Source organism: Atractosteus spatula, chromosome 13 (assembly GCF_055471065.1).
Source record: "Atractosteus spatula isolate fAtrSpa1 chromosome 13, fAtrSpa1.hap1, whole genome shotgun sequence".
NCBI classification, from domain to species: Eukaryota; Metazoa; Chordata; class Actinopteri; order Semionotiformes; family Lepisosteidae; genus Atractosteus; species Atractosteus spatula.
In genome coordinates, this window is record NC_142718.1 from 11,816,360 (window position 1) to 11,844,310 (window position 27,951).

The 27,951-nt window shown below is 44.9% G+C and overlaps 1 pseudogene; it reads left to right on the forward strand.

The window, feature by feature from the left end:
* Positions 1 to 789: 789 nt before the first annotated feature.
* LOC148821782 (uncharacterized) lies at positions 790 to 8,230 on the forward strand (annotated as a pseudogene).
* Positions 8,231 to 27,951: the final 19,721 nt, after the last annotated feature.

Below are 27,951 nucleotides of genomic sequence, written 5' to 3' on the forward strand. Positions count from 1 at the left end.
GGTGTCTCCTCTTGCCAGAAAGCTCTAAATTGCATTTTGAGTGCGGTTTTTGGCTTTTTTTAAATTACAACCCATAAATAAAGCTGATACTGTTTAGACTTTTAATTATTTTAAACTGTATTACAGCAGCACAATGCACATTGCAACGTAAATCGCTACCTTTGCCTTCTGCGTAATAATGTTCAGAAATAAGAAATTAGATTGCTCATAAATCTAATCACTTATTCTACATAATCACAGCGTAATTGCTCTCTGAAAATGCTCTTTTTCTTGTTCGTTTTGGAGACCTTGATCGAAACTGATTTGAGATGTCAGAACGGATTTATTTTCTGTGTGCGCATTTCCTACATTGCTTCGTTTGTCGAGATTTTAACTTTATATTTAGGCTCAGGATTTCAACTATAAATCATACACTAATTACTAGCAGTAAATACCGATGTTTTGCTCCCTCTTACCACAAAAATATATGTGTATTGTAGCTGGAATGAACTTTTTTTCGTATGTGTCTCTACCTACTGCGACTCAAACAGGCACCCAGAGGTGGGGGGTGCGTCTTTTTGCCTCCATAACTAAAATGCCAAATAGGAGTGGCGCAGCATGGTTTTCATCACTCTCTGTGGGAGCGCTGGCTGTAACGAATTAAACCGGTTTCACAAGTATTTTCAAAGTAGAAGGGTCTAGCAAAGTCATGTACCATAAAAGTATGGTAGTTAAAAGCCATTAATAGTGTAACGCCCTCGCCTGGTGGTGAGGAGGAAGCGCCCCTAGGCGCTCGTAGTACCGCTGGGCATGCTGGGAGTGGTAGTCGGGGAGAGTGTGAGGGTCAGCACGATGACCAGCGGCTGACCCTACCTGTGTAAATAATGTCCTAGTAATTCTTGTGCCCTGTGTAGTCCTGTAAAAGTGTAGTGTGTTGTTAGGTAATTACCACCCTAAAGTAGTGTACGTGTTCCGTCAGTCTCCTCATGTGTGCGTAGATCCTGTGTTTGGTTTTGTGTGGGAAAACGAATAAAGCTAATGCTTGTTTGTTAATTGCGTCTCCACTCGTCCTTGTTCTGAAAAGAACCTGCAAAACGCTACATTGGTGTCAGAAGCGGGCAGAATGGACAACTCGTGACAGACAGTACCCGATTCTATTAAACGCCGGCTGACGCTGGAAGAAACAGAACCCATCGGCAGCGCACATAGGGAGCCTGAGCAACTCCTGGGTGCGACAGGTGGCCACAGCCCTTACCAGGGCTATTCTATAGTGGTCCCGCCGGTAGAATTGGGGCAACCGGCCGCTACTCCTGGTCAGCGAGCACCCCAGATAGAGGATACTCTCCCTGCCGGAGCCGATCAGCGATTCCCACACCCATCGGCGCGGGTGAGACCAGGTCGCTACAATGGGGAAGCGCCGTGGGAAATCTACGAGGCGCAGTTCCAGCTCGCGGCCCGGACGAATGGCTGGAGCCGGGCGGAGATGGTCGGCCACCTGGCGGCGGCGCTGGAAGGAGCGGCCTGCCAGGCGCTCCTGGACGTCCCGGAGGAGGACAGAGGCGAATACACGGCGCTGGCAGCGGCTCTCCAGCTGCGCTTCGGTGTGGAGGAGGCGCCGGACTTGATGCGGGAGAGGCTGGCCCTGCGGCGGCGCCAACCAGGAGAGCGACTGGGCCCGGTTGCCACTGATGTCGCGTTCCTCGCCCGCCGAGGATACCCAACTTTCCCCCGGGAGGCACAGCAGGAGATGGCTCTCCAGGCCTTTCTCAAGGCCCTCTCGCCCGAGGAGCTGCGGCGCCACGTGCAGCTGGCCGCGCCAACATCGCTGGAGCAGGCCTTGGCTCTTGCTACACGGGCTGAGGCCGTGTTCGGGGTGACTGGAAGCGCCAGCAGACGCAGTGCGCCCTGCCGGCTGACCGAGACGGCGACAGAGGGATCCAGCGAGGGGGAAGAGGAGCCAGCCCGGGCAGCGACCCCCGCGGAACAGCCCCGCACGCTGATTTGCAACCGCTGCGGGAAGAGGGGACACCGAGCCCGGTTCTGCCGGGCACCCGAACCTCGCACTCCTCAATCGGCGTCGGGAAACGGGAACGGGGCGGCTCAGCGTGGGGAAGGCCGCCCCTCGAACACCTCAACCCCCGCTCCGGAGAGCGCTGTTAAGACCGGCGCCCCTCACGCCACCGTGGGGCGAGTCGGCTGTAGCCGGGGCCTGTACCTCCACTGCAAAATCGAGGACCAACCCTGCCTGGCCCTACTCGACACCGGTTCATCGGTAACCCTACTCCGGCCGGGCGTCCTCCCGGACACCGAGGGCACCAACCCCCCAGGATGGGACGGGACAGCTCGCTGCAGTCCAGGGGAAACAGGTGCTTGCCTTCCGTCTAGGTGCAGCGACGGTGCGCCTCCCCTGCTACCTCGCACCCATCCAGGAGGACTGCATTCTGGGGCTGGACGTACTGCAGCGAGTGGGGGCCAGTTTGGACTTGAGCCGGCAGGAGTTGGTGTGGCAGGGGGAGCGACTTCACCTGGTGGAGGGCAGGCCCGGCGAAGGCCGAGGGACGCGGGCTTGCCGGAGCTGGGAGAAAAAGAGGCAGTGGCGGCGGCAGCGGCAGTCGCCGGGGCAGACCAGGCCTGTGAGCCGGGGAGCGAGCGTGCCGGATCCTGCTCCCGAGTCAGCCGGGGAGCCAGACAAGGCGGCGGCGGCGGGGGCCGAGCGTTGCGTGGAAGCGAGGCGCGCCGTTGAGGATCTCTACCAGCGGAGCTGCGAGGGCCTCGATCAGGACCAGCGGCAGCGGCTCCAGGAGCTACTCGCCCAGAACGAGGATCTCTTTGCGGCGAGAGATGAGGACTGCACCCGCACTGCCCTGGTCCAACACGAGATCAACACCGGCGACGCTCGGCCCATCCACATCCCACCGGGACGCATGATTCACGCCAAGCGGACCGCCGCCGAGGAAAAGATCCGGGAGATGGCCGCAGCGGGGGTGATTGAGCCCTCCGCGAGCCCGTGGTCGGCGCCAGCTGTACTGGTCAAAAAAAAAGACGGCTCGTGGAGGTTCTGCGTCAATTACCGCAAGCTGAACGAGGTCACCCGGAAAGATTCCTACCCCCTGCCGAGGATAGATGACGCCCTAGACTACATCACCGGGTCGACCTGGTTCAGCTCCCTGGACCTCCGCTGCGGCTACTGGCAGGTACCGCTTGCTCCCGATGCTCGCCCGAAGACGGCCTTTTCTATCGGCCAGGGCCTCTGGCAGTTTACTGTCATGCCTTTTGGCCTGTGCAATGCCCCGGCGACATTCGAGAGGCTGATGGAGAGGGTGCTGGCATCTGTCCCGCGGAACCAGTGTGTGCTGTACCTGGACGATCTGCTGGTTCATGCCCGGGGCTTCGACCAGGCCTTGACAAACCTCCAGGCGGTGCTGGCCTGCATCCGCCGTGCTGGCCTGAGGCTCAACCCCCGCAAGTGCGAGCTCCTGCGGCGGGAGGTGACCTTCCTGGGACATGTTGTTGGACCGCGAGGGGTGGCTACGGACCCAGGTAAGGTCGCCGCAGTGAGGGGCTGGCCGACTCCACGCACCGTCGCGGAGCTGCGCAGCTTTCTGGGGTTGGCCTCGTACTACCGGAGGTTCGTCCGGGACTTTGCCAGCATCGCTGCCCCGCTGCACCGCCTCACCGACAAGGGCCGCCGTTTTGACTGGGACTCGGGCTGTGAGACTGCCTTCGGCCGGTTGCGTGAAGCTCTGGTGGGGGCCCCCGTGCTGGCCTACCCCGACCCGCGGTTGCCGTATGTTCTCGATACCGACGCGAGTGACTCGGGGGTGGGCGCGGTGTTGGCGCAGGAGTGGCCGGATGGGGAGCAAGTAGTGGCATACTATAGTCGGGCTTTGACTAGGCCTGAGCGGAACTACTGCGTGACCCGTCGCGAGCTGCTGGCGGTGATGGCGGCGGTCCACCACTTCAGGCCGTACCTGTTCGGGACCCGGTTCCGGCTGAGGACCGACCATGCGTCCCTCACCTGGCTGCTCCACTTTAAGGAGCCGGAGGGGCAGATGGCGCGATGGATAGAGATCCTGCAGGAGTACGACTTCACTGTCGTGCACCGTGCGGGGTCTCGCCATCTCAATGCCGACGCTCTCTCGCGGCGCCCCTGCGAGGCCGCGGACTGCCACCACTGCGCCCGGCGGGAGCAGCGTGAGGAGGCTGTCCGCCCCGTGGCGGGGGTGAGCACCGCGGCCACGGCCCGGGAGGGGCCGCTGGGGGTGAGCCTGCCAGACCTGGTGCAGCGTCAGGCAGCTGATCCTGACGTGGGGCCGGTGCTCCGCTGGAGGGCAGCAGGAGTGCGGCCTACGCGAGAGGAGCTCGCCCCGCACCCAAAGTCCGTCAAGGCCCTCTGCGCCCTGTAGGGGGCCTTGGAGGTAAAGGACGGGGTGCTGCGCCGGGGGTGGCGGGTACCCTCCAGTGGCGAGGTACGGTGGCAGCTGGTGGTGCCTCGGTCGCTCCGCGGGGCGGTGCTCCGAGCGGTGCACGGCCAGCCATGCGTGGGGCACTTCGGCGGTAAAAAAACCCTGCAGCGTCTCCGAGGCCATTTTTATTGGGGTCTTTGCCACCGGGACGTGGAGCGGTACTGCCGAACGTGTGCGGTGTGCGTGGCGCAGAAGGGTCCCCCCGAGCGCTCCCGGGCCCCCCTCCAACAACACCAGGTGGGGGCTCCTATGGAGCGGGTGGGGGTGGACGTTTTGGGCCTGTTTCCGCGCACCGAGGCCGGGAACCGCTACGTCTTGGTGGCCATGGATTATTTTACGAAGTGGCCGGAGGCCTATGCCCTCCCGGACCAGAGTGCCCCCACGGTGGCCGATGCACTGCTGGAGGGGATGTTTGCCAGGCTGGGGGTGCCGGAGGAGTTACACAGTGACCAGGGGCGTAACTTCGAGTCCCAGGTCTTCGCCAGAGTGTGCCAGCGCCTGGGGATCACTAAGACGCGGACCACACCGCTGCATCCCCAGAGCGACGGGTTGGTGGAGCGGTTTAATCGGACGCTCGCCACCCAGCTGGCCACCCTGGTGTCCCGGCACCAACGGGACTGGGACCGCCACCTCCCCCTCGCGCTCTGGGCGTACAGGACCACGGTCCAGGAATCCACCGGGTGCACCCCGGCCTCGCTCATGCTGGGCCGGGAAATACGAACACCGGTGGACCTGGTCTTCGGCCCGCCGCCCGGAGACGGGTCGGCACCGCCGGCTGGACCGGACTACGAGTGGGACCTGCGGCAGCGGATGCAGCGGGTGCACAGCTTTGCACGGACCCACCTGACACAGGCGGGGGTCCGGCAGAAGCGGTACTACGACCTGCGCTGCAGGGGGCCTGCCTTCCAGCCCGGGGACTCGGTTTGGGTGTACAACCCGCGCCGCCGCAAAGGCCTCAGCCCTAAGCTCATGCAGGGTTCCGCAGCAGTTGGCCGAATACGAGTACAGCCTGAGGGGGGTGTTCGACGTCGGCGAGACGCCAGACGCTTCAGGTGGGGGCAGTGTAACGCCCTCGCCTGGTGGTGAGGAGGAAGCGCCCCTAGGCGCTCGTAGTACCGCTGGGCATGCTGGGAGTGGTAGTCGGGGAGAGTGTGAGGGTCAGCACGATGACCAGCGGCTGACCCTACCTGTGTAAATAATGTCCTAGTAATTCTTGTGCCCTGTGTAGTCCTGTAAAAGTGTAGTGTGTTGTTAGGTAATTACCACCCTAAAGTAGTGTACGTGTTCCGTCAGTCTCCTCATGTGTGCGTAGATCCTGTGTTTGGTTTTGTGTGGGAAAACGAATAAAGCTAATGCTTGTTTGTTAATTGCGTCTCCACTCGTCCTTGTTCTGAAAAGAACCTGCAAAACGCTACAATACTTTCACTTGGGTTTAAATAAAGTCGATGTTTTCTCTTTTGGCTAGACTTGACTATTTAGCCATGAGATATACAATAGATTGTCATTAAACAACCTTATGTTTATTAATCTTCCTTGTTATGCACAGTGGGAATGATAATGTAATGAGAATGTAATGAGCTTTGTGGGGTTCCAGTGCTCACGATGAGTGGTGTTGAAGTTTTATTGCCTATCCGCACCACCTGTGGTCTCTCGATTAGAACGTCCAGCAGCCAGTTGCAGACAGAGTTGCACAGACCTAAACCCCTGAGCTTTGTTACCAGTTGACTGGGTATGATGGAATTGAATGCTGAACTGTAGTCCACAAACAGCATTCTCACATACGAGTTCTTAGTGTCCAGGTGTTCCAAGGCTGTATGTAGAGCCAGGGAGACAGTATCATCAACTGATCTGTTGTTCTGGTAGGCGAACTGCAAGGGGTCCAGGGACTCCTTGATGGAGGAGTTGATGTGTGACAACACCAGCTTCTCCAGGCATTTCATCACCACAGATGTTAATGCTACTGGGCGGTAATCGTTCAGGCACGTCACTTTTGCCATTTTGGGGAGTGGAACAATAGTGTTTTTTTTAAAGCAGGTGGGGACCATGGACTGTGACAGAGGGGAGTTAAAGATGTCCGTAAACACTGTGGTCAGCTGGGCTGCACATGTCCTCAGGACGCGAGGTGGTATCCCATCAGGCCCTGCAGCTTTACGGATTTTCACCCTGCTCAGAGTCTTCTGCACGTCCTGCACTGAGAGTTTCAGAACAAACTCACCCTGCTCACTTGGGGTCTTCTCAGCAGTGCCCGTGTTCAGAGCATCGAAGCAGGCATAGAAATGGTTCAGCTCATCCAGCAGGGATGTGTTGTTTGTGTCGATCTCCTGGCAGCAGCCCTTGTAGCCTGTGATTGACTGTAATCCCTGCCACAGCCTCCAGTTGTCAGCGCACTGCGTTTCAAGCCGCACTCTGTAGCTCAGTTTAGCGCGTTTTATGGCTTCCTCTAATGCATACCATGATTTCCTGGACAGCTCTTTGTCCCCCGATTTGAACGCGGTGGATCTATACTTTATTTTATTGTAAATGTCGTTGTTGAACCATGGTTTCTGATTGGGAAATGACCTAATTTTCTTTTCTGGTACACAAATGTCGGTGCAATATTTAATATAGCTGGTGACAGCGTCCGTATACTCATTTAAATCTGAGCTTTGAATGCGTCCCAGTCTGTACTATCAAAGCACTCTATTAACCTTCAGCTTCTGTTTGTACCCAGGAAGCAACAGGAGAGCGATGTGGTCCGACTTACCGAAACTCGGTTTAGGAAGCTGTTCTATTTCTGTTCATTCTAGCTGTTCTATTTCTGTCCATAGATTATCTTTAAGTTCAAGTTTATTTGTCAGTCCAGCCATATACAAGTATACAGAGGAGTGAGATATCGTTCTCCAGGTCTACGGTGCGAATACAGACATGCAGACATTCTGCGGTATTGACAATTCATTGCAGGGACTTGCAGTTTGAGACCTTACAATTCCCAAACCAAACAATGATACAATTTGTTAAGATGCTCTCGATGGTACCTCTATAAAATGTGGATAGTATGGGGGCGGGAAGGTTTGCCCTTCTTAGTTGCAGCAGGAAGTGGAAATGTTGTTGTGCTTTTTTAGCTAGAGAGGTGGTGTTGATGGTCCAAGTGAGGCCATATGTGATATGCAAGAAACTTAACTCTCCAGAGAGGAGCCATTGATGTGCAGTGGGGAGTGATCAATGCGGGCCCTCCTGAAGTCAGTTATCATCTCTTTTGTCTTATCGACATTCAGAGACAGATTGTTGTTGAAGCACCAGTCCGCTATTTGCTCCACCTCCTCTCTCTATGGTGCCTCATCGTTGTTATTAATGAGGCCCACCACTGTCCTGTCATCAGCAAACTTGAAGATGTTATTTGCACTGTGTTTAGCAGTGCAGTCATGAGTCATCAGTGTGAACAGGAGTGAGCTGAACACACAGCCCTGAAGGGTTCCGGTATTCTGTATCATGGTTCTAGAGACAGTGTTTCCAATCTGGACTGTCTGAGGTCTTTCGGTCAGAAAGTCCAAGATACGGGTACAGAAGGAGGTGTTAAAGTTCAGCAAGCTCAGTTTTTCTATAAGTTTCTGGGGGATGGTTGTGTTGAATGCTGAACTGAAGTCAATGAACAGCATTCTTACATAAGTGTCCCTCTTATTCAGATGGAACAGGGCAAGGTGAAGGGCGAGGGATACAGCATCATCAGTAGATTGGTTGGGACGATACGCAAATTGGAGGGGGTCCAGAGAGGTAGGGAGTTTGGACTTAATGTGGCCCATGACTAGCCTTTCGAAGCACTTCATAACAATTGGTGTGAGTGCCATGGGACGATAGTCATTGAGACAGGATGCAGTAGATTTCTTTGACACTGGTATAATCATGGTGGTCTTGAAACATACAGGGATGACCACCTGGCACAGGGAGATATTAAAAATGTCTGTAAAAACATCAGCTAACTGCACTGCACATTCCTTAAGCACGCGACCAGGTATATTGTCAGGTCCAGCAGCCTTACGTAGGTTAACTTTTGCTAGTGTCTACCTCACATCATCTGTGGACAGGCAAAGCACTTAATCATTGGGAGGAGGTATGGTCTTTCTCGCAGGCACTGTATTTAGTGCTTCAAATCACTCATAAAAGTCATTCAGCGCATCCGGAAGGGAGGCATCTCCATCAGAAGCACATGGAGTAGTCCTGTAGACAGTAATGGCTTGGATACCCTGCCACATGCGCCTCATGAATCTTCCGTGCGTAGGTACACTTTGCCTCCCTGATGGTTGGCCCTCGCAGTCCTAAGGGCTTCCTTGTCACCTGATTTAAATGCTGCATTGCGAGTTCTTAGCAGTGTGCAGTCCTCTGCGGTCAGCCATGACTTCTGGTTGGCCCGTGTGATAATAGATTTAGAGACAGTGACATCATCTATGCACTTGCTGATGTAGCTAGACACACATGCTGCATACTCCTCTAGATTGATATAGTTTTCATAGGTAGCGGCTTCCCTGAACATATTCCAGTCTGTGTGCTTAAAGCAGTGCTTAATGCTGAAGTGGCTCCCTTTGGCCATACCCTGATCTGTTTCAAAACCGGTTTTGCACATTTGAGCAGTGGTCTGTATGCTGGAATAAGCATCACAGAAATGTGGTCAGAGTAGCCCATGTCAGGGCGGGGGGCCTTGTATAAGCTAAGTCCAGTATGTTCACCTCTCTGGTTGCAAAGTTAACATATTGGTAGAATTTAGGGAGGATTGCCTTAAGATCCACGTGGTTGGAATCACCGGCAACAATAACACAGCCATCAGGGTGAGCAGTTTGTAAATCGCTGGTGGCCCCATAATGGACATGCAGTGCCTCTTTTGAGTCGGCACTGGGCAGGATGTACAGTACACAGCTACAATCATAACAGTCGAAAATTCTTGTTGGTTAGGATGGAGACATTTAGTGATGTACTGTATTTGGTTTGCCAAATAATAATTGTAAAAATTAGGTGCTTCTAATCCTCCTTGACTTTTGTGTTTCTGTAAAGTGTTTAGTTTAATCCTAGGATTTTTGTTTTCCAGTAAAACTTGGTTACTATTGAACCACGTGAATGGAACCAGTTAATGGTAGGCTGAGTTGGCATCATTGTAAATAGATAGTTGAGTTTAGGTAGGATATTCATTTTAACAGTTGCTATTCTGCCAATTATAGAAAGAGGTAAGTTCATCCAGTGGCTTAGATCATCTTGTATTCTTTTTAGCAGTGGGTTAAAATTTAGTTGAAATAAGCCCTAACAGTTTGGGGGAAATGATGATACCTAAATATTTTATATTACCTGTAGAGAGAGAAAGAGATTGTTTTTGAGCTGCAGCATTCCAGCTGTCGCCACACGGTGGTAAAATTGTGGATTTCTTCCAGTTTATAAAGTTGTAGCGGCAAGGCTTATTAAAATAAAGGAATTAAGTGTTGCTGTGCTTTCCCAAATGAGGCCCCATCTCTCTCTTCATCTCTGTGGTGCAGCCACAGAGACGCTATTCATGCAGGGTGATTTAAAGTTTCTTTGATAAGGGACAGCTCCCAAATGGGGATGCACTTAGCTAAGCCTGGCTATCATGATCAATGGTCATCCATTAGCGCCTATCTGTCTAGGGAGTGCCAGATGGACATCTGGACTGCATTCCTAAGTGTCAGGAGTAAATGACTCAAATCTCACCTTGATCAACCAATCAGGGACTGGTAGGGCCGAATAACCCACGTGGGTCTCTGATGCCCATGAAACTTTCAGTCAATGAATGACCTGAAGTTCCTCCAGGTAAAAACAGGCAACACAGAGAGCTTGAAGACAATTCCAGGGCAGGACGGCCCAGGAGCAGAAAGGCTCCCAAGGGCAGGACATTCTCGCAGCGCGCCTCCTGACCATCCTGAGACTCAGCCCGGACCACCACGTAACGGCTAGTGTGTCCGAGTGCCAGAACTTTCCTTTGTTCTAAGAGTCGAGAGCGGAGGTTGCCACGAGTAACCAGAGGATCCAACCGAGGTTAGCACCAGCAGCAAGCCTTGTGAACAGGTCAGAACTGTGGACAGCTGAATCAGTATTCAGAACTAGCTTCATCAGGAACGAACCGGTCCTCTTCCTGACCTGCTGGGACCCACAGTCATCTTTTCTCCTATGCACAACTTTGCTAGTTAAAGCCAACACTAACTAGCCGGTCTTCAGAGAGCAGTGCAGAGCTTCGCAGGATCTCCACCACGTTGCAAGCCGCAACAGCACGGCCACTGCTTGACACCGAGCCAGAGAGCGCGGATTAGACAGCAACAAGCCTGCAGCTGTTTCTTTGTGCCCGCAGGAGATCTGAATCCCCAGAGATTGGATGAGTATTCAACTTCACTGCATTACAGCTCGAGAATTCAATTGTTATCCCAACCAGTTGATATCAATTTAATTCCTAAGAGTTATGTACTTGTTTTGAGTATCTAATGAAGAAGTTATAACCAAGTTCATTATGAAATGGTCTAAATGAATGATATACCGAACGTATGTCCTCTTGATATGTGTAACTCTTCGTAACTGAATTAATATATACTTTTGTATTCTGCTAACCCTCACGATAAGATCTGTTAGGTTTACATGCATATTCGATGTATTAATAAATGTATCCTCGTGTATTAGTACCTGTGTGTGTGCGTTGTTTGAGTTATACCGCATGGTTGGATTCTAAGGCCATTAAAAGCATTATTTTGTGACTTACTGCTACAATTAATAATTGTCCCAGTAAATGCCCAAACCCCTACAGAACTGGTGCCTCGTGAGAGCACACTACAAAGTTAAGGGTCAAACATTTATTTCTCTTATTTTACTAGTTTGCTTTTATTGTGTAAATAATTTACTAACATCATTTTACTAACTATCCTGCTAGAATAATGAAAAATTACTAACTGCAACTAAAGTGTGAGCTGGCTAAATGCCCTGAACGTGAAGGGCAGAGCCAGGTTCGGGCAGCCTGTCCAGAACTGAGAGCACCTGATATCTGCTTAAGTCACATTCTTACAGTTTATCACGTACCAAGGCTAGCAGCCTTGGCTTAAACCATATATGGCATGGAATTTTACTGGAACTGTTCTGGGTGGGTTTTCTGTTTGCGATTTTTTATAAAAAGCATCCTTTTGTATCAATGAATTGAGTCAGTGCTTCATCGGCTTTGGCTCTTGTGTGCACACGTAATAAAGGTAATTCCTGCTTCATACACACCCGGATCGTGTCTCCTTTGTTGGACACAATAGTTATTTGGTGCTGTGGGCAGGGTACCACTGACTGAAGGGACTCCAGAGGAAGGTGGAGAGAAAAAGATAGGTGCCTTTTTTATAAAAGGTAAGGACTCCTCTTTTAAAAAAGTCCCTTTTTCTCTCCATAACGTGCTGTGGGGATTTCCTAAAGTTGAGCGGGTACAACAAAAAGTTGAGGTGTGTACAGATGCAGCCATTCAAAATGCACGGTACAAACCCGTACCGCGGGCATCTATGTGTACACCACTGTGCCCTACTGCGGTACATGATTGGCTGGCCAAAATGACCGACAGGGGCACTTGTGGTGCATTGGTCGGTAGTGAAAAGATTTAATCATTTAATCTCTTTACTGTGCGCATTTTAATCCGCTTAGTATTGAATATTTATATAGAATTTTACCACTAAAGGGAAATTTTAGTAGCTGAGCATAAAAAGAATAGAAGCATAATGCATCTGAAGGTCATAAACAATCTTAATTTAGGAACATAAACATATTATGTAAACTGTATATTGCTGGTCTTGGTATTTTAAAGTAAAAATACACACCAGTATTTCATTTCTCCCTAAACATTTTAAGCATTGTTGTAACAGAAAGAATAAGGTTCTGAATCCCGAGATGAAGTTAAACAGATGAGTTTATTGCATGCAAGGAACAATAAAGCTGAAGTCTTGTTTCCCGCAAGAAACAACAAAACCGAAATATTGTTCAAAATGTGGATACAAACTTTAGGTTTATATATCCTTTCCTTTCCGCTTTTGACGTCACTGTTATTATGGTAAAGGGGGGAGGTCACGTGTTTGGCCAGTTTACAGCTTTTTGGCCAAATGGTCAGGGATTAAGTCCCCAGGGAGTTTCCTAGCTCGCATCTGGAATCCTTATCAGTTCTCCCTTTCCTGCCATACACTCCTGTTGCTTAGAAGTCTAATCTTAAGGCAGAACTGACTTAAGTTAACCCTTTTCACATCTTGTGTCTTACTTCAGCATCAAAGTCTTACATGTGGTTATTTCGGAAATGTTTTTACATGCTCTTTGCTCCTTCTGACCATGTTACGTTTATACAGTATTCTGTACTTTGTGAGAAAAGTGATAGTTTTAAACTTTTCTGCGAATACGCTCGATATCAGAGTAAACAGAAGCATACTTTTAGAATTTGATTAATAGGGAATATAATATGGATTCGTGTATCTAAATAAATTAATAACGGTATAACTATATTCATGTACTGCTGCACAAACAGTAGTATAAGACTTTCCATTGATAGGTGCATGTCACATGATGGCGTGATCGTTTAAGTGACTGACTTATAATCCTGAGGTCGAGTATTCAAACCCAGCTGTTGCCATCAGTTCTCCTTTTACAAATAAACATTTCTTTGAAAAACTAAAATAGCAAATATTATTGGAATTATATTGACATTTTTTTATATTTCTAAATATCACAACATGTTCGTACTGTATGTACACAGTGGTACCGCAGGTTGTACTGTAGGGCGCAAATTCACGTGAGCCTGAAAGCCCTACATTAATGTGCAAAGGTTGTTATCGTATCTCTCTCTCTCTCTCTCTCTCTCTCTCTCCCTCTCTCCCTCTCTCCCTCCATGTCTACATTGTAAAGAAACTGGTTTCACAGGTATTTTCAAAGTAGAATAAGGGCAAGTCCACCTCCCCCACTCACATGTTTTCTTAGAAAAACAGATTCACAATACGAAGCTCTGTCAGTCTTCTGTGTAAAAAAAATCGGTTTGAACACCATGGGTGCTGGTTTTAAGATGCTGATGAGTGAATGAATTTTCCTGCTGTCAGCAGTATTGTGTATATAGTTGACCCTTACCTGAATGAAAACAGGACATAAAGAAAGGGTTTCAGAAACCAAAAAAGCTTTATTCCTTTCTCCCAAGTCAGGAGATATTAGAAGCTTGCCACACCCGGACTGTTACAGTAATGCATTAGAAAGTTAAAGCAATTACATTGAAAAGCCGGGCGTAATAATTGGTTTCTTCCTTGATGTTCTGATCTGCAAGGCAGTTTGGCCGCAGTGAATGTGGATTCTGTCTGGCATTGCCAGATTGTGAAAAATAAAAGTATTTTATGAAACACACGTTTGCGATTTTAATCAAGATGGGGGTAAGGAAGTCTTCTCTATGACACTCTCCCTTATAAAATTAACGTGAAACAAAACAAAAACTACAAATAAGATACAATCTACAGACATTCACGACATAGACATATCATAAAACATTTACATGTTGTGAATGTCTGTAGATTGTATCTTATTTTTAGTTTTTGGCCAGACCACAGCCAGGACCCGCCGCACACACCCCCACTCCCGCACCTCACAGTGCCAGGCCACCACTGCGTCACACAGCTGCCAGTGCACCTCACCGTGCCCGGCCACCACTGCGTCACACCACACAGCTGCCAGCACACTGCACCGTGCCCGGCCACCACTGTGTCACACCACACAGTGCCTGGCAACAACTGCGTCACACCACACAGCTGCCAGCGCACCTCACCATGAAAAAATAAAGTATTTTCGTTTACAAAGACGGTTACAAAGAATGTGGACCAGGGTAATACTTTGAGTTTACAACTTGTCCAAAGTCATTCATAATTAATACTATTAGTAATATCTTCGTTAAAGACTTTGATGGCGACAGCTCAAACGCTGTACATGAGAGGTTGAGCTTTATTAGCTCTACCGGGCGGTAATTCTGGATACTATTATCTTTCTTGCGGTATTATACAGTATTATACGGTAACCCGTATTATACCGCGACACGCCCACCGCGTTTTAACGCGATATAACCCGCTCGTTTTGAATGCCTGCATCTGTATGTAATTATGTAATAGTGTTTGTTGTAGTTGTTTGTGTGGAAGTCCGGATGGGCTGGCAGCAGGGGTAGAGAAAGAGGAATTGCTGAAGGTATAGCATTCTGCCCACCGTTTGACGTTGCGTTAAGACCAGGATTTAGCCCATCTGGCACGTGGTGTGCAGTACAGTTCCAGGTGTTGACTGGATTGTAACTGTCGGCGAGTTGTAGTTGCTGTACAGTTTGGGAATGCCCGGATTTGGAACCCGGTCCACGTTACCGAATTGTGATAGTCTGTCAGGTTGTCTCGACTGGGGGATTCCGCGGGGTGCATGGGAGATGTGAAAATGGGTTGGTGTCAGGAAAAAGTGATGGAAGTGTCTGACTGGATGTCAGAGAAAAAGAAGCTTGGCGAGTGTGAGCACAAGCTCAAAGTGAAGTATGGATTATCAGAAGGTATTTGGTCTGAACACAATTGTAGAACCATATATGATTATTTGGTTAAGAACAAAGAAACCGACACTGCGTTGGTTCTAGGAAAACATTTAAGAGTGCGGCAGAATATTATGGAGAAAACAGAATGGGACAAGATTAAAAAATCTTTAACGGAGAAGCTGAAGGCTGTGGCTGAACGCAATGAGGGTTTATGTGCTGAAAAAGAAAAGTTAAAGGGAGAAATAGAAACAATAAATCAGAAGTTAGCAAAGTGCTGTAATGTGAAGGAAGAAATAAAAATGCTTAAATTATATCCTGACCTAAGGCCATTGAAAGAAAATAATAAAGATTGGGATGAATATCCACGATTGGATACTCAGACGAAGGGTCAGACTGGGATGACACTTGGTATAATCGCGATCATAACAGGCTGGGGCCACCTGAAGCTAGTGTAGACATGTCAGACTCTGACAAAATCTATTATAAACCCAAACTTGAGGGTGTAGACCGGTGGTCTAAAGAGGTACCCCATCCTCAATAGGTTATGCAGCAGACTTGGAGTGCGCTCCAGACACTGAAGGATATTTATGGTATTAAACCGGTAAAAGCAGCGATGATTTTGAGAAGAGTATGAGAAAGTAAAAGCAGGGGCTTTGAGACAAGAATGCGAGGCAAAGAATAGGGAACAGGGGTGGCGGGTGGTGTGGAGTTTTCTGAAAGAACACTATCCACCTAAGACTAATTGGAAGAAGGTTACAGCATGTCAGCAGAAGGAGAGTGAGGATGTTGCAGATTTTACTGAGAGGTTCATTTCACTGTGGATTGAATATTCGGGGTTAGCTCGTGAGGAGGAGGTCAATGAGGATACATCCTTAATAATTAAACAGATATATTTGAATGGGTTGAAACCTGACATTTAAAAAAATCTGCAGTTAAGATTCCCCGACATAGTGGAAGAAAGGGACAGTTTTGAGCATATGACAAGAGAGGCAAGGAAAATAGAACGTCTGTAGAACGAACGTAGAACAGAACAATATATGTGTACTAAAGTACGGGCATTACAAATGGGAACTTCAGATTCAGGGGACAAGAGTTCTGGGGAACCCATATTTAAGCATTTGAGAAATCAAATGTGTTACTATTGCTGACAATTTGGTCACTTTCAGAAGTATTGCAAGAAAAAATGGTTGGATGCCAAAAAATCAGAAGAGGGGAGACAGGAAAACAACAGCCTATAACCCGACAGACAGAGAAGGACAAAAGGGGTTGCTGTCTCAGTTGAAAAACAAGAGTGAGGCTGAAAAAATGGCCTTTCATGGAATTATGGATTTAAACTAGATTGCCCCCTTGTAGACTCCTTATGTTTGACCCAGAATTTAAACAAGAGGGAACTTGTTTTGCATTGCACTGTGAATAATGTAGAAGTACCATTGTTATGGGACACAGGTGCCCAGTTATCATGCTTGTCTGTTAAAACTGCAGAGAAATGTAAAGTATAATTTTCAAACAAACAACAGAAGGCTACTGGGGTAGGGGGTCAGAAGGTGGAACTAAAAGAGACTGAGCAGTCACTACAGATGCAGCCATTCAAAATGCACGGTACAAACCCCCGGTACGGGAAACTACCCACAAGCCACCGCAGGGCACCGCGGTAAGTGATTGGCTGGCCAAAATGACCGACAGGGGCACTTGTGGTGCGTTGGTCGGTAGTGAAAAGATTTAATCATTTAATCTATTTACTGTGCACATTTTAATCCGCTTAGTATTGAATATTTATATGAAATTTTACCACTAAAGGGAAATTTTAGTAGCTGAGCATAAAAAGAAGAGGAGCATAACGCATCTGAAGGTCATAAACGATATTAATTTAGGAACATAAACATTACTGTATGTAAACTGTACTGTATATGGCTGGTCTTGGTAGTTTAAAGAAAAAATACACACCAGTCTTCCATTTCTCCCTAAACATTTTAAGCATGAAAGTTTTATGAAACGGTACCCAAATATGTGATTGCTGTATAGAATGAATTTTAATTTAAAAAAATTATTTAACACGAAAATTAAGCTGTTTACATCTTCCGCCTGAGAACATAGTCACCTGTTGCTACCCAACGCTGAAACACAGCCACTAACTAGCAAAGAGAGGACATTAGCTAGCCAATATGATAAAGAAATAAATGATTATTTTGTTTATTTCTTTTGCACATTTATTTGAACATTTCCATCGATTGTACAAGCACTTGGAAACTGTCCAATCCCTAGTTCATCAGGTATTTTCTTTTATGCAGCGGGCATTCTCCCGGTCTGGCGCTGGTCTGTGTCTTCTAGAATATAACGCCAGCGATTTTTTGTTAAATTTGGGTTTCCAATAATGCCGCAGCATACTCTTGCTTTTATGTCCACTATAACAGACAATCTCCTTTGCTTTTAAACGAGCATTTAATAATTTCCTAAAATGAAAATGATTTACTTTATTTCCCTCACGGGATCAATAAAAGTATATATCATCTATCTAAACTATGGGACAGAATTCTGGGGTCTCCCTATACCAGAGATTATGGTAGGGCTTCAGAATGGTGATTGGCTGACACCCCTCTGATTGGGGAAAAAAGACGTGCTGATCAGGAAGAGGATTTCTTTCTATTTGAAACGTGTATTTTAAAAATTTAATTAAGAAGTAAAAACCTTACAGCGTACACAGATTTCTAAACTGATCAGGAGGAAGAAAAATCACCCGTTTTTCGTGCATAAAAAGTGGTTATTAACTATCGAAACCTGTTTTATTTATTTTATTTTTATTTAGATTAAGAGTTCCCGTCACCCTATACCTATTTAAATCACAAACCCGTGTTTAATTAAATGTCTTTTAACATAAATCGTTATCTTTGTCTTCTGCATAATAATGTTCACCACTCTGTGCAGCAAATTAATAATAAACTTTATTTTATATAGCGTTTTAAACGAATAAGTAATTAGATTGCTCATAAACCTAATCACTTATTCTACATAAACACAGCGTAATTGCTCTCTGAAAATGCTTTTTCTTTTTATTTAGGCTCAGATTTCAACTATAGATCGTACACTAATTACTAGCAGTAAATACTGATGTTTTGCTCCCTCTTACCACAAAAATATTAAAAATAATGTATTGTAGCTGGGATGAACTTTTTTTCGAACGTGTCTCTACCTGCTGCGACTCGGAACTGGTTAAAGATGGCGACAACTCAGGCACCCAGAGATGGGGGCGCGTCTTTTCGCCTCCATAACTAAAATGCTAAATAGGAGTAGTTTTTAATTCAGTTTGAATTATAACTGTACGTACTGTCTTCGTATTTGGCCAGGGCTTTAAAGAGAGGTCGCGCCAAAATTTTTCGGTGCCGTCGTCTGCGCTTTAAAGGTATCCCTGTCGCGGAAGAATTTGACCTCGGAACGTTCACCCAGCGTAATTATTGTTTCATTGCACTTTGACAGATTGTCTTTAAATCAATTGTTGTCAGAATATCCCCACCTCCAAACAAGAACAAAATTGCAACGATTTTATTAACTGGCTGTTTCAGTAACTTAAAGTATATATCTAAAGTAATAATTTAACAATATATGTAAATGTTTTAAGATATGTTTATGTTGTGAATGTCTGTAGATTGTATCTTATTTTTAGTTTTTGTTTTGTTTCAAATGGCCTTGCAGATCAGATACTGTATCAAGGAACAAAACAATTATCGCGCCCGGCTCCTCAATGGAATCGCTTTAACATGCTAATTTATCACAATTTATTTAAAATAAAAAAGTAGATAAAAAAGTTTGGATTCTCATGTATCTGGTACAAGTATCTTTTAAAACAGTCTTTGTTGTGCTCTTGAGGATCCTTGTGATATTTTGAGCTCTGGATGAATGATAAGTGTCGTAGTTTAAATAATTTTCATTGTTAGAAATTATGAAACGATCTGTTAAAAGCAAGGGAGTTTTTATGTCTGTTATACTAAAAGAAAATGCCCGACGAACTAGGGATTGGACAGTTTTTCAGTGCTTGTACAATCGATGGAAATGTTCAAATAAATGTGCTAAAGAAATAAACAAAAAAAGTAATTTATTCCTTTATCATATTGGCTAGCTAATGTCCCGTCCTTGTTAGTTAGATCAACGAAATGCTGTGTTGTTACTTTTTGTCGATTAAAAAATAAAGTCTTTTCATTTAAAATGACGGTTACAAATAATGTGGACCAGCATAATACTTTGAGTTTACAGCTTGTCCAAGGTCATTCATTGTTAATAATATGAGTAATATCTTCGTCAAATGACGCGATATACTGCGTGATACTGCGTGATACTGCGTTTTGATGCGACACGCCCACTGGGGTATACCGCGAAATACCCCACCCATTTTGAATGGCTGCATCTGTATATGCATGGGAAAAAATGTACAGTTTAAGATGCAGATGTGGGTGGGAGATGTGCCTCACATATTGGGATGGAACGCATTGCAACATTTACAGGGAATAGAGCTACTGGTTCAAGGGGACTCTATGAGAATTAACATATGGTCTTTAAAAAAGGATGAGATGAGAGGACATACAATCTGGACAAAAGATAAGGATGAATGTGGGTTGCTAAACATGCCCCCCGTTACATTTACAGGGACACAGCCAACATATACTAAATCTCAATGAATAAATCCTGAAGCGACTGAAGGGATCAGGCCGGTGGTTAAAAAATTATTGGAGCAGGGAATAATTAGAAAGACCCATGGTAAAAGTAACGGCCAATATGGCCAATAAAAAAGGCAAGTGGAGCCTGGAAATTCACTGTCAACTACAAACAAGCGAACCAATACATTGACAAACTAACACCCTTCATAGCTGACATTTCTACAATCTTTCAACTTCTAGGGCCTAAACATAAAGTGTTCACGGTAATAGACATGGCTAATGGGTTTCGGTCAGTACCGATACATACAGAGATACAATACTGGTTCGCATTTGTGGTGGACGTAGAACAGTACACATGGACCAGGCTGCCTTAGGGTTTTCACAATAGCCTAACGGTGTATCATATGGCTTTACACCAACATTAGAGAGAGCTACCCTCTCTCACGTCAGCTGTAATACAGTATGTTGATGACATTTTGATTGCTCCCATAGATGAGGAAACCCACCAGCAGGAGTTGTCTTTGATCTTAGATCATTTGGCCAAATAAGGCCATAAGGCTAGTCTCAAAAAAGCACAGATCTGTCTACGCACAGTAATCTGTCTAAGCCAGAGGAAAAGGGAACTGACTAAAGATAGAGCTCAAGCAATTAGAGGGTGTAAGTCACCTAGCACTCCCACATGGAGGTAGGTTTCGGCCGGTTGTGTATTACTCAGGACAGTTGGATGCCATGGCGAAAGGCTGGGGACCTTGCCTTAGAGCAGTACAGGCTGTAAGTCAAGCAGTATAGGCTGTAAACAGCATAGTGCTTGACCAGCGCCTGATTGTGTGGTGCCCACATGCAGTGCATACACTACTATCACTAAATAGGGTCAGCCAAGTAACTACAAGCCAATGGACCAGGTGGCAAGCGATCCTGGAGGCACCTCACCTAGTCATTGAAAGGGAAGGTGTTCTGAATCCAGCAACCTTGATATCGGACACAGCTGATCAATATATAACAGAACACAGCTGTGAGGACTGGATTATAGGGAGTGAGGACGTTCATGTCTCTGAGCATCCCTTGGACAATGTGGACTTATACACAGACTATACACAGACAGGATGGGCTGTAGTCTCAGATACTGAGGTTCTCACAACAGGGTGCACGAGTACAGGGAAGTCAGCACAGCAGGCCGAACTCCAAGCCAAGAGGCTTATAAATATGCTAAAGGTGAGACTGCCACTATATACATAGACTCACGGTATGCTTTTGGGGTGTGTCATGATTTTGGGAGACTGTGGAGGAATAGGGATTTTTTCACAGCAGCGGGCACGCCTGTAAAAAATTCTGAGTTGGTGGCTGAGTTATTAGATGTTTTAATGATGCCACAACAGGTTGCAGTGGTGAAGTGTAAGGGACATTGTAAAAATGATTCACTGGTGGCTAAGGTGAACGCCCTAGCCGATGCAGCAGCACGACAGGCGGCCTTAAGGCCTGGAGAACAAGACAGAAAAGTTTAGGCCTACGTAGGGATGGTGCATGCCGGCAAACGGCTGCAGGAATTACAACAGGAGGCTCCTCTGGAAGAAAAATGGACATGCATAGAACGAAACATTGGCCTGGCTCTGTCAGGACACAGGACACCTCTCCTGTCCAAAGTCCCTGATGCCATTTATGGCAAGACAGATACATTCCGTGGGGCACCCTGGAGTGGTTCAGTTACAGCACTGATTCGGGCAACACTGGACTGGAGTAGGATTTGCAACACACGCACAAGACGTGGTGAGCAGGTGTGCTGCCTGCCAATGCAATTCTACAGCAGCTACAGTACAGACACCCTTAAAGCAACAACCAGCACGAGACAGGCCATTTTTACATTGGCAGATCGACTCCTGCATGCTGCCAGTGTGTCAGTGCAAAACAGGGCTACTGGTCATGGTGGATTTATTCTCTCGCTGGGTTGAGGCGTTTCCAGTAAAACGAACTACAGCCGCTGAGGCTGCCAAATATTTATTGACAGAAATTATACCCCGGTGGGGTTTACCTTGCTGTATTGGCTCTGACCAAGGCACCCACTTTACTGGGAAAGTGTGCCAGGCGGTGTCAGAAATGCTAAGCATTGACTGGGATCTACACTGTCCCCACCATTCACAATATAGTGGAATGGTGGAACGAATGAATCGCACTATTAAAAACCGGCTGGTGCGGTACAACACTGAGGGCACTAAGTGGATAGATGCCCTTGCACCTGTGCTCTGCAGTGTCAGGGCGGGCACAAATCGCTCTGTGGGATTGAGTCCATTTGAAATAATAACAGGGTGGCCCATGAGGCTGCCGGGCAGCCCAGACTTCACCAAAGCAACTTTAACTTTAATTACTGATTCTCTGTTGCAGTATGTACAGCTTTTGACGGAGGCAGTTAAGGGAGCCAGGGACCAGGTGCTAGAGGCCTGGGGACCACAACCAGAAGGAGGACATGATCCCTGGCGAGTGGGTTTGGGTGAAGACGTTCCCTTCACGCACCTTGCAGCCACATTGGGAAGGACTGTTCCAAGTGCTGCTGACCACTGAATTGGCCGTCAAGCTGGAAGGAAAAGACTGCTGGATCCACGCCACTCACTGTCGGCATGCTTCTCCAAGTGAAGCAGATTTGACAAGCTAAGAAATCTTGTATTTTGCCATTTTGCTGTTTATTGTTACAAAAGTGGGACCAACAGGGGTCCCAGAACAACATATGTATCATGAAGAAAATTTGTTTCTGTCACTAGCTTATTTCTCCGCAGTACAGAATAATCAGAGCTCGTACTGGGTATGTATTGCCATACCACGTTACACATTACAAGGGGGATTGCCCTTGGGGGTCATTTCTTTTAATATGAATGACCATCTAGGCATAGTAGATTGGAAAAATGGAACTACTCTGAACATATATGCTAATGTAAAAGGAGGAAACTTAACGCAGCCGTATAGAGAAATGGCTAAAGGACTGGGATGGAATCCCACAAATTTTGAGGGCTGGTACGCACCTCATTATAATCACAGTAAACGTCCACCTGCCCTAAACCTTGCCAGGCCATACATGGGACGGTCATGTTTTAAGAGGACACATAATCGGAATACACGGTTCATGGGAAGAAGTGTGTTTAATCAAACAGAAAACAGCAGAGCTCCATTGTTTATAATGAAAGGAGACAATAATACTTGGGGAGTGGGGCAATACCCGTTAGATGGGTTAATGCCCAACGGCACCTATGTAGTATGTGGGAAGAATGCATACCCCTGGCTTCCTGCAGAATGGTCAGGAACATGCTGTCTAGGCTACGTGGTGCCACATGCCCAGATATTGGCACATAGTCCATTCTCCCCAGGTCGCTCCAAAATACACCCCCGAGCAATTACTGAAGTAGAAAGATTCTTTGCTATAGATTTCCCTTGATATGGAGCAGGGAAACTGGCTAGAGAATCTATTACTATGGCTGTGTCCTTAGAAAAACTTGCTAACGAAACGTCCAAAGGGTTAAGAACCATCAATGATGAAATGGTGGCCATGAGGACTGTCGCAATATAAAATCGATTGGCTTTAGACTACTTGTTAGCCTCTCAAAGGGGGACGTGCGCACTAATTGGAGCTGAGTGTTTTACTTACATCCCTGACAATTTGGAACATATCTCAGATTTAGCACAGCCAACTATGATGAAGGACAGAAGTATCACAATTATAAAATTGATGATTGGGGCATAAGCTCATGGTTGAAGTCAGTGTTCGGCTCCTTGGGTGATACTCTGGCTCAATATTTGTTGATGGGAGTGGTAATATTGGTTATTTTTCTCCTAGTCATATCATGTATTAAATCTTTATGCACAAAGTTACCACATCTATCTATGATGATAGTCCATTCTGAAGATAAAAAACCATCAGAAAGTTTGTTACATTTGTTTGTGTAGAACATGATTGGAAATGTATCAATATGTTCTAAAGGGAGGACTGAAGGATCAAACATTTATTTCTCTCATTTTACTAGTTTGCTTTTACTGTGTAAATAATTTACTAACATCATTTTAGTAGTTTATTAACTATCCTGCTAGAATAATGAAAAATTACTAACCGCAACTTAAGTGTGAGCTGGCTACATGCCCGGAACGTAAAGGGCAGAGCCAGCTTTGGGCAGCCTGGCCAGAACTGAGAGCGCCTGATATCTGCTTAAGTCATAATTAACAGACTTCCAAAATATATAATGTCTGCTTAAACAATGATTAAAAAGACCCAAAAACATTCTTACAGTTTATCACGTACCAAGGCTAGCAGCCTTGGCTTTAAATCATATATGGCATGGAATTGTACTGGAACTGTTCTGGGTGGGTTTTCTGTTTGCAATTTTGTATAAAAAGCATCCTTTTGTATCAATGAATTGAGCCAGTGCTTCATCGGCTTTGGCTCCCGTGTGCACACGTAATAAAAGTAATGCCCGCTTCATACACACCTGAATCGTGTCTCCTTTGTTGGACACAACTTCTAATCCTCCTTGACTTTGTGTTTCTGTAAAGTGGTTAGTTTAATCCTAAGATTTTTGTTTTTATAGTAAAACGTGGTTACTATCGAATCACGTGAATGGAACCAGTTAATGGTAGGTTGGCCTCATTGTAAATAGATAATTGATTTTAGGTAAGATTTTCATTTTAACAGTTGCTATTCTGCCAATTATAGAAAGAGGTAAGTTCATCCAGTGGTCTAGATCATCTTGTATTCTTTTTAGCAGGGGGTTGAAATTTAGTTAAAATAAACCCTAACAGTTTGGGGGAAATGATGATACCTAAATATTTTATATTACCTGTAGAGAGAGAAAGAGATTGTTTTTGAGCTGCAGCATTCCAGCTGTCACCACATGGTGGTAAAAATTTGGATTTATTTCAGTTTATAAAGTAATTAGATATTTAAAAAATGTGTTTATGAGATTGATGGCTTCCTGTAGAGAGGTTGATGGGTCTTGTAAATATAAAACTACATCATCTTCGTAAAGGCTGATTTTGTGCTGTGTGCTAAGGGTTTGAATTCCCTTGATGATAATTGGAGAAGCAAGAGGCTCAATGAAAAGGGCAAATAAAGAAGGTGAAAGTGGGCATCCTTGCCTAGTCCCCCTGAGTAGCGTGGAACTCTGTGATGTTATTCCATTAATGGTAACTTTGGCCATAGGTGAGTGGTATAATATCTTTATCCAGTGAATAAATGATTCCCCAAAACCAAATTGTAAATAGGAATTTCCAATTTACTTTGTTGGAAGCTTTATCTGCATCTAATGATGCAATAATTGTTTTCATATTGTTGTTTCTTGATATGTTTATTTTATTAATAGTCTATGCATATTTTTGAATAATCCCAGTTTGGTCTGGATGGAGAGGAGTTACTGTTTCAATTCGGGTAGCTAATGCTTTACTGACAATCTTGACATCCGTATGAAGTGATAGGGGGTGATAACTGGGAAGTTGAGATGGGCCTTTATCAGGTTTCAGGAGTACTGTAATAATGGCTGTATTCATTTCTGATGGTATCTTTGAATTTTATTTATTTTCTTTTATTTCATTCTGACAAACAACAGTCAAATTGTTTCCCAGAATCTTGTATAGAATTCAGCAGGAAACCTATCAAGTCCTGTTGCTTTATTGTTTGACATCTGATTGAGTGCTTTATAAAAATCCTCAGATGTTAATGGTGTATTCAATGCATCTGCTTGATCTCTTGTTAATTTTGGAAGGTCTATATTGTCTATATTGTTCAGAAAAAGGTCAGTATCTGTTTGATCTGGTTCCTGTTCTGAAGTGTATTACTTGCTATGGAAAGTACAGAAAGTGTTATTTACGTCCTGTGATATATGCATGGTATTCCCTGCTGAGTTCCTTATCATGACAATGATTGATTTGTTTTTATTGTGTTTTAACTGGTCAGCAAAATATTTTCCTGATTTATTAATATGTTCAAAACTATCATATCTGAGTCTTTGTATTAGGAATTCAGATTTTTTATTAATGATATAAAGTAGTTTAACTTTAGCTTTCCTTAATTCATTTTGAATTTGTTCAGTTGGATTGTTAGCCCACATATCAATAATTTTTTCTTCAAAATTATTTTCAAGTTCTTGTTCCTTTTTTTTCTTATGACATGAATACAATATTATTTTGCCCCTCATTACATTTCTGTAATTTCTGGAGAATTTCCATGATGGATGTCCACTCTTTTGAAAAGTAGTAGTGGGCTGTTGAGACAGTTTACTATTTAAATTGAAGGAAACTGGGGCATGATCATTAATCGTAATGGGGGTAAATTTTGGTATCTGAAATGTCAGATATAATTGAATTACTAGTGAGAAAAAATCAATATGGGAAAATGTCTTATGAAAGGGTGAGAAGTAAGAATATTCCCTTGATGATGGGTTCTTCAATCACCAACTATCGCCAAGACCTATCATGTACTGTTTTAGTATTTCAGTAGAGTGCCAATTTAGAGTGGGTAACCTGAGGTACTTGATCTGTCCAATGCTGGATTGATAACAGTATTAAAGTCATTTCTTATTACAATCGCTGAATTTGAAAACTCAGTTAATGAGGAAAAAAATGAATGAAAAAGAGAAGGGTCAGCATTACGCAGGCCATAAATGTTTGCAACTGTAATGTTATTGTTTTTAATGGAGACATTAATTATAATGTACCGAGCATTAGGGTCAGTAATCGTAGTTTTATGGATTAGTGGTGTTCTTTTATTTATCAAAATGGAGACACCTCTTTGCTTGGAATTGTAAGTATCTGAAAATATTTGATTAAATTGTGAGGATTTTAGTTTTTGGTGCTCTGATTTTCCTAAATGGGTTTCTTGTATCAGGCATACTGTATGTCAGGCTGTAATTTAATTAAGTGATTGAAAATCGTAATCTTTTTTGCTTGTGAACCAATACCACGGATATTACAGGTTAAAAAATTTAAGTGACTGCATTGGTATCCAGGACAAGGACAGGACTGCATTTACATAATGACATTGTTTTAACAAAGTAATTATTATAGATTCCTTCAAAATTTGCTGTGGCCATGTAATTAATTTTTTTTTTGCTGTGCAGTGTATCTTACACAAAAACACATAGTTCTTTTAACCCAATTCAGGTAGGATGTATTTGCTGCTGGTTCTACAAACTGTTTTTAAATCAGTCCTCAACTTTATTGCCTATGTACAGATGCAGCCATTCAAAGTGCGCGGCACAGACATAGAGCATGGAACCGCATGATACCGTAAGTAAAATAATAGTATCTGGAATTTCCGCAAGGTGGAGCTAATAAAGCTCAACCTCTCATGTTTGAGCTGTCGCCATCAAATTCTTTACCGAAGATATTACTAATAATATTTATAATTAATGACCTTGGACAAGCTGTAAACTCAAAGTATTGTTCTGGTCCACATTCTTTTTTTCATTAACCATCTTTCTAAAAGTAACACCACAGCATTTCGTTGATCCAATTACGCATTTGTTTCCAATCATGCAAAGTACAGTAATTCTTGAGAATCTCCGATTCACCATGCCTTTCACATGCTCATAAAAGATATTGATTTAGGAACATAAACATATTACTGTATGCAAAACTGTACTGTATACAGTATGTATATGTATATTTAATGTCTTTACTGTGCCCGTTTAAGTATTGAATATTTATATGGAATTTTACCACTGAAGGGAAATCTTAGTAGCTGAGCATAAAAAGAATAGGAGCATAATGCGTGTGAAGACCATAAACGATATTAATTTTGTAACATAAACATACAGATACAGTATTACAGTATATGGTTGGTTTCGGTACTTTAAAGAAAAAATACACACCAGTATTCCATTTCTCCCTAAACATTTTAAGCATCGAAGTCTTTAACAAACATGTGAAATAATGTGTATAAAAAGTGGTAGTTTTAAGCTTTTCTGCGAATACGCTCGATAATGGAGTCAACAAGCATACTTTTAGAATTTGATTAATAGGGAATATAATATGGAATCGCGTATCTAAAGAAATTAATAACGATATAATTATATTCATGTACTACAACACAATAGTACATGCTGTACAATGTCTGTTGATACTGTTCGTGTATGACTGTTTCACCCCTCCTCATGTGACCTTGCGGGTGGTACTGTGGTCTAGGTGCCCAACTTCTGAACCACAGGTTGGGTGTTCAAATCCAGCCAGTACCACAACTTTTCTTTTAACAAACATTTCTTTAAAAAAATAAAATAGCAATGTTATGGACAATTCATTGACTTTTTATATTTCTAAATATCACAATATGTTCGAATTTAAGTCATTTTTAATAACAATTAATAGTTGTAAATTGTAAATACGACGTTTA